The sequence below is a fragment of the Chaetura pelagica genome, unplaced genomic scaffold, assembly GCF_000747805.2.
Source record: "Chaetura pelagica isolate M959 unplaced genomic scaffold, ChaPel_1.0 scaffold1341, whole genome shotgun sequence".
Taxonomy (NCBI): Eukaryota; Metazoa; Chordata; class Aves; order Apodiformes; family Apodidae; genus Chaetura; species Chaetura pelagica.
In genome coordinates, this window is record NW_009952053.1 from 260,480 (window position 1) to 266,481 (window position 6,002).

Sequence of the window (6,002 nt, forward strand, 5' to 3'; positions counted from 1 at the left end):
ATCAGCAACCTGAATTAACTAGATATCAGCTAAAAATTGAATAATAAGTTACTGCTGAAAATTATAATTACCATTTTAGATCTTCTGTCCTGTATTTCTACAACACACATATGTAGGATCTCAACAGTGTGATGCCCACAGATTTTCTGATAACATTTTTTTCCTGAAAGCAAATTTTGTAACAAGTGTCAAAACTCAAATCCTGCTCTCACACTGAACCATCTCTATAACCTACCGTGCAGCACTGTCCCTGAATTATTTTAGCATTTAACAAAAAAAATACTTACAGATTTACTAGTTTGTCACACAAAAAATTTAATGTTAAATCAGCAAACTCACACAGGTTGAGATAAAAGGAATTAATCCATGTGTAACACACAAGTGTTGCTACATATCATGCAACCATGTTCCCCTGGCTTCAGTGGCGTTAATCTGTGAACAGTGTGTTTTAATTCTGCTGTGACTGTACTAAACTTCAAAGCTCAGAAATGAATATTCTTTCTCACCAACACTTTATCCAGCTGCAATACTACCCCTCTACTACTCCTGCTTCATGTTCCTCTGCTTAGAGCTGCCTTTGCCACCTCAATCACAGCAACACGTTCATAGTTTACATTTAAACAAACAGCAAAAGTTATCAATTTCCTAGATTTTTTTCTTCCTGTTTACCATTGTCAGTTGCTGTATGAAAACACACATTGAACAAACCCAGAAGCCATGTTCCTATGCCATACCTGGGGTGACTTCAACATGGAAAACATTGCATAGCAGAAGCATTTCCCAACAACCAGACAGAACTGCACAGATTTCAAAGCTGCCCTGTGGGGATGACACTGATGACACTGTGCTGTCCCCACCAGCATATCTGGTATCCTGCACACCTTAGTAAGAGGTCTGACTACTCTAAATACACACCAGAGAGGAACTTGCAATTGCCACACCACAGAGATGTGAACAAGGGATATCTGCTTCCACAGATGTGTGTGTATATATATATATATATATATATATACACACATATATATATATATATATATATATACTGACTGCATAATAGATGGGAACTTCTGTAGAGGTGGAGACATACACAGGAATGTACAGAGCCTCCTACCTGAGGACAAGGAACAAGTTCTTAAACACCCTTGTTACATATTTTCACTACAACCACCAGGTAAACTTTAGGCAACACCTTATTTTTCTTCATTTGTCCTGTAATAGTTTTTCCTTTCCTGTTCTTTCTTCTCCATGAAATTAATCTGAACACTTTCTACATGACTGACAAGCAGGCATCTGTTCTACCCCTTTGTATTAGTCACTCTAGTCCCTGTCCATTTAATAAGAACACATTTATCTGAGCCCTTCTCCCTTCCTCCCCTCTGAAAACTCCCAACAAGCCTTCTTCTTGCAAAGCACCAAAAAGTCTGAGCTCCAGCACAGCAGCACCTCTACAACCTGCAGAGATTAATGAAAGTGTCCCAAAGACACCAGCTGCTTTTTATCTCTACCCTGCCCAGCCAGATGGCAGCAACTGGCAGCAGCTACCAGACATGGTGTCCAAGCTGAGGAGACAAAACCCCTTCATGCACGGCTGCTGAGGGGTTACTGGGGGATGCCAGGCCACCTTCAGGGTTGACTGGAGGAAAAAACCCTGTCCCAGGGAGCCAGAGGGCATGGGGCACTCTCCTACAGTGCTGCACCACCACAAAGATCTCCCGGCTCCCTTGGGGGGATGATTCCCTGGCTCCTCTGGGGGAATGATCTCCTGGCTCCCTTGGGGGGATGATTCCCTGGCTCCTCTGGGGGAATGATCTCCTGGCTCCCTTGGGGGGATGATTCCCTGGCTCCTCTGGGGGAATGATCTCCTGGCTCCCTTGGGGGGATGATTCCCTGGCTCCCTCCATGGGATGATCTCCTGGCTCCCTTGTGGGCACACTGTGCCTCGACAAATTTACAGCCGTTTTTGCATGAATTCCCCACTATTCAGGCCCTGAATCTTCCATTCTCTCCCTGAAACGAGACACTTACCAGGAGGAAGGGGGTTCCTTGTCCCTCCCAGCCCGGTCTGTAGCCACAGAGCCCTGCAATGTGACAACACCAGGAGCTGCCCGGGTCCAGCCCCTTGCCTGGCAGCTGCTCTTTGCTGCCTCTTGTCCCGGTTTTCCTCTCCCCAGGGCTGTGCCCAGCTGTGATCCGGCTGCATGTGCTGCAGCCTGACAGCCGGGCAGGCGAAGCAGCACACGGGGACGTGTCAGGCGTGGAAGTAAATATTAAAAGGCTGCCTGGCAACCGGCATAACCCCGGCCTGACGCACGGGCCCGGCACACCCTGCGCCCAGCACCTCGCAGAGGAAAAGCAAGAGTGGCCTGGTTTGAGCCAGATACTTTCCCTTTTACTGATTTTTTCTTTTTTCTTTTCCTTCAGTAAGCTTTCTTTTAACTAGCAGCAAAGTCTTCCAGCTTGGAATGATAACAAACGCTGGGATGTTTGTTACTGCCAGGACCCCGAAGTCACGCCGGTGCCAGCTCTGGCACCACCAGATCTCTGACCCCCCGCAGGAGGCTGAGTTAGACAGACAGCAAAACTGGCCAGAGAGATTCCATTCCATGGAGCTACGTGAGCTCACAGGAAGGACAGAGAGCACACAAGACAACTTCCTCCCTGCTGCTTCTTCCCTCCTCCTCCACCCATGGCCGGCGCCCGCGCAGGACTCCGTCCATCCCTCCCAGGGACCCCCAGGCTCCAGCTCTCCTGACCCTCATCACCCTGCCCTCTCTGCAGCAGCTCCGGGACTTCTGGGGACTGTTCCCAGCTCAGGAGATGCTGTGGGAGTCGCTGGGGGTGGGGGGAGGCAGGAGGGGTTTACACATTCCTGAACACATCTGTGTGTCGTTGTACGTATTTTCTTTTATCATTAGTGTTTAATTAAAGCTGTGCAGTTCAGTTTTCAACCCAGAAAAGTCTCCTCTCTCTCCTTCCCTACCTGGGTGGGAGTGGGAAGGGATGGAGAGCATTGCTGCTGATCGTGAGTCAAAGGGTGACAGAGAGCAAAGGGGTGCCAGGCAGGTGCTGCTGCAGAGGGAGCCAGGTTCTGGTTGAGCTGTTAGGGATGCTCCACAGCAGGTGGGAGAACGAGCATCAGAGGTGCTGGCGGCTGTTCCTGAGGCTGCATCCCCAGGGCCTGGCCCTGCACGGGTACTCATGCTGCAGGACACCCCGAGGGCCTCTGTCCCAGCCTGCAGGGAAGGACCCTGCCAGCAAGGGGCAGGCTGCAGGTCCCAGCCCACGGACAGCTGCTGCACAGGTCTTCAGAAAGCACCGCTGCCAGCCATGGGAATTATCTCCCCAGGGAAGCGGGGGGCTCCACAACATTGGACACTTCAAGGATTAGGCTGGCCCACCTTGTCTAGACTGTGCTCTTGCCAAGAAAGGTTGTTTTGCCAAGACCTGTTATTCTGCTATTCTGTATTTCACCTTTGCAAGTTGGAAGAGGAGGCAAACTCCTCAGCAAAGCATCCAGGGCAAAAAGGGACTTGACCAGCTGCTCCCACAGAGGAATCCACCAGCAGTGCAAGACCACCCCTACTCCCACCATCACAGAAGAGGCTCAAAAGGCAGAGAAGGGGCTAACAATGATTAAGTGAAGACTCCTACTTGTTCATTACCCCACCCTACTAGCAGAGCTGCCAGGTGACAGCACCTGTGGGGTCACAGCTCATGCTCTCTCCACCCTGCCCAGCAGGCAGGACTGGCACAAACAAGCACAGGAACTGACCAATGGACCTCAGATGCTTTTGGCCACGAGTTAGGAGAATAGCTTTAGAGGAAGGGCTGATGAAGAGACTGGGGATCTTATTTGTTAAGAGAATGAATACCCCTAGAAACTCTTTGGTCACATTAATGGGACAGTCACAACAGTAAAACTGTCACAGAAACAGAAAGGTGGATGAGTAAAACAACAAACATGCCTACCAAAAATGGGTCCTCTAGCTTGACTGTGTGTACCTCAGGAATCTGGAAGTAAAAGGGAAAGCACAACAGGAGAACAAAACAGAGAAAGTAAAGATGACAAACATCATGAGAACATAATTTTAACTACTGAGGGAACTGGATGCAAATGCCTGTTTGGAAAAAAACAAATATGGCAGGTGGAGAGGTCAGTGAGGCCTTTCAGTTATGGAAAGCTGGAAATAATTAAAAGTACCCCATATGCAATGAAACCAAGAGCTATCGTCAACTGAAACTATAAATTTTGGATATTGGTGAAGATTTATCAGACTTGAGAAGGTTGTTGCCCACCCTTTGAAAGAAGCATCCAGGGTAACAACACACCAATGAGCTGCCTTCAGAAAGAGATCTTGAAACACCTGCCAAGCAACCAACACCAAAACACTTAGATGATAACTAGAGAATAAGTTAGACCAACAGATTGGTCAAGAATAAAGCATGTAAAGGCAACACAACACAATACACTGAAACACGGACAGAAGCCAGGGTGGGTAAGAACAAACAAAGCTCCAGAGGCGGTCATGCTGTCACTGCAACTTCTCACAGTACCCGAAGTGACATTTTCCAACATGAAAACAGGGAAGCTGGTGTGTAACACTGGGTTATGAGCTTGCTTTCAGTCAGCTTCCAGCCTGGGCGTCTGTGGGGAACAGTCCATCTTCTCTCCCCCCACATAAGACTAAACAAAATGCCTTTCAAGCCAGCAAAGCTTGAGTGGCATCTTTTAGGCGATTTAGCCAAGGAGGGTCTGGAACAGGCCCCTTGCTCTACCAGGTAAGTCCACAGCAAGAAAAGAGCACAGAGTTATGATAACTGGCAGAAAAAATGAACAATAGGTTAAAGATGCCTCTGACAGAGTACCTACCTGGCTAATGCTAACTGGCTAATTGGAACAGTGGTACTTTACTCCAACAGTGATTTCTGATCTATAAAAGAGCGCAGGTTTGACAGGCCCGGGGCTCTGCCTGCCCAGGAGGAGACCCTGCTGCAGCACCAGAACCCATGGGAAGCTGGAGGAGACCCTGCTGCAGCACCAGGAGCCATGGGAAGCTGGAGGAGACCCTGCTGCAGCACCAGGAGCCACCTGGAATGCCAGGGCTCAACTCCTACCCTTTTACTCCATTGATTCCACACCTCTCCCTCGGAGTGCACATTTAACAAGACCACAGTGACTTTGAATTATTTCCCTGATATATACCTAGTTTGCCTCTCCTGAAGCTTGGTCCCTCAGTTTGTATTAACCCTTAATAAAGCGGTTGATTAATAAACTAAACATTGGCCTCAGTGACAATTTGTGAGTGTGGTGAGGAGGGGCATCCTGAAATACCCTAAAACACAGTCCTGCCATGTCCGTTCCTCTGGGAGAGGTGAACACCATGTATGAGCCTCGGGTTCATCCACAAAGCCCTCCACATTTTTTGGGGGGAAGTCACAGAAGCACCTGACAGCCCAGTAGCCCCCCTGGTAGCTCGGGACAGCATTTCAGGACACTAAGGCTTCTCTGACAGGCTGGTGGTAGATTCAAGGAGATCAGACACACCACCACCAAAACTCAAAAGCTAGGCAGACAGCAATGCTGAAATATGTAAGGTTACAATGTCACTCACCAAAATATCTTGTCAAAAACAAGCAAGGAAAGAGGAATCCAACATAAAAATCTGTTACCATGACAACATGAATACAAATGTAAAATACGGGAATAACTTTCTATCTTTTTGGCTTGAGTTTCTCTAGGTCAAGTGCTAGGACGGTTTTGGGTCATCACAGTGCAGTACTGATGAAGAAAGAAAGATCTGAAGACAGATTTAGGAAAAAAAATTAGAAGAAAAATAAGGTATGAGGACGCTCAGTGACAGGGAAAGCAAGTCAGCACCTCCTGTTTTCTCCTCTGGTCACGGAGCCAAGAAAAAGGGGAAAGAAGAAACTGGCTTGTTCTCTAACAAAGAATCCCAAGTCAGACCTCATGGATCTTCCCTCCATGGGAGATACTACCAAGA